The 1876-nt window shown below is 40.1% G+C and overlaps 1 protein-coding gene across 1 annotated transcript in view; it reads right to left on the bottom strand.

Annotated features, from left to right (window-relative positions):
- The window catches only part of LOC101855158 (acid sphingomyelinase-like phosphodiesterase 3a), a gene marked incomplete in the record, with an annotated part of 19913 nt that overhangs the window by 16833 nt on the left and 1204 nt on the right, over positions 1-1876 (bottom strand).

Genomic DNA, 1876 nt, shown 5'->3' with positions numbered 1-1876 from the left:
CACGCACGCACGCGCGCACGCACTCACTCTCTCTTACTCTCTCTCTCTCACACACACACACACACACACACACACACACACACACACACACACACACACACAAACATCAATCAGTCAAAAGGGTGTAGATTCGTGCAATGTTTGTTTTCCACAGGCGAAAAACATCGAACATAGTCAGAAACAATGGACAAATTTATATTAGAGACGTACACTACAGAGAGAGGAAGGAAGGCACCTCTAGTTGAAGGAGTCCAATTTAGTATAGGCAAACACAAAAACACCAAGACCAACTGGAAATGTTCAAGAGATGGATGTAAAGCAAGATGCTCAACAGACACAGAAATAACAAGGTTAGTGTCAGCAAACCTGGATCACAACCACGAGAAACCAGAGAGAGAAACTACAGCCAAGAGAGAAATAAAACAAAGCTGTAAGTTTGTAAGAAACGATCTCTGAATGATCCAGACGATCGACCAGCCAAGGGTTTATCAAGGAAGTAAGTGCTTGTGACCAAACAGCGTTGTTCCCCAAATACTATACCAGAATACGTCGAGCAATTTACAACCAGAGCAAAAAGCTACAGCCCAAACCACCTTCAAACAGAGAAGTCTTGACACTTGACTGCTTTAAAAAAACGGAGGCTGTCCTATTCCAAGAAACATGGTTGTTGCTGTTGAAGATGAAATAGTAGTTAAAACATTTCAAGACAATCTTAAAGTGATCAGAAATCAAGCCGAATTCTACAGAGATGGAACGTTCCAGTTCAGCCCTACTTTCTTTTATCAGCTTTGCACTGTCCACACATAGCGAAATGAACATTATCTGCCATTGTTTTACTGCATTCTGCAAGACAAAACAGCAAACATACACAAAAAGATGTTGGCTGTTATTTGTGAACAATGCAAGCAAAAGGGTGTGGAATTCAGTCCAGCATCCATCCATCTGGATTTCGAATTCGCGACACACACAGCCTTCAAAGACATATTCCCAAACACACAGATCAAAGCATGCGTGTTTCATTTGAAGCAAAGCTGGCTGAGAAAAAAGAATGAAATTGGACTCAAGACCCACTACGAAGACCATGATTCGGAAATAGACAAGTGGCTAAAGTACGTCTTTGGTGCTTCCTGAAACCCTCTGATGTAGAGATTTTTTTCGCTTTCTGTGCTAGGCCTATGGCAACGGCCCCCGACAACGAGAAAGTACATTAAAAATGAATTTGCAGATTACCTGCTTCACAATTAAATTATTTCATCTTCATGCTTTCCACCTGAGCTCTGGGCCAGAGAAGACGTGATATCCCAACATCAAACTGTTGTAAAAGTTTCCATGCACAGTTTGGACAATAACATTTCCCTTTTTATTAGGAAACTCAGCGACCACCAGACAATGAACCACTTGAAAATCAATGTCGTTGATGCTGGCCATTATGCTCAACTGAGAAAGAGAGACACACAGAAACTTAAACGCTGGTGCACAAAAAAAAACACACAAAAAAACACCCCAAAGAAAGAAAATACAATTGAACAGTTTGTCAAGAGAATGTGTTTCAAATTGTTGCATTAGAAATGTTTTATCTCGGCCCTCACTGATTCTTATCCTATTTTAATAATTGATATCCCACATAAAATGATAATTATATAGATCTTCCCTGTTTGAAGTCCTATTCCTACCTCTTAATGGTGAGCAAGGATTACTATAACATTGTACTTCAAAAGAACACATACACAAACACGCATACGCAATGCACAGAGGTGTGAGTATGAATGATCATTTACCAGTATATCTACCCTACTTCTGACATTTTTAAACTATTCGATTACAAACGGTGGGCGAGTTAAGGATCAAACTTTTTGCAGGTGGGGCTGTGGAGTAA

The sequence above is a fragment of the Aplysia californica genome, unplaced genomic scaffold (genome assembly GCF_000002075.1).
Source record: "Aplysia californica isolate F4 #8 unplaced genomic scaffold, AplCal3.0 scaffold00012, whole genome shotgun sequence".
In the NCBI taxonomy this organism is placed as follows: domain Eukaryota; kingdom Metazoa; phylum Mollusca; class Gastropoda; order Aplysiida; family Aplysiidae; genus Aplysia; species Aplysia californica.
The sequence above is the reverse complement of the archived record's forward strand: the minus strand, read 5'-3'. Positions and strand labels throughout refer to the sequence as shown.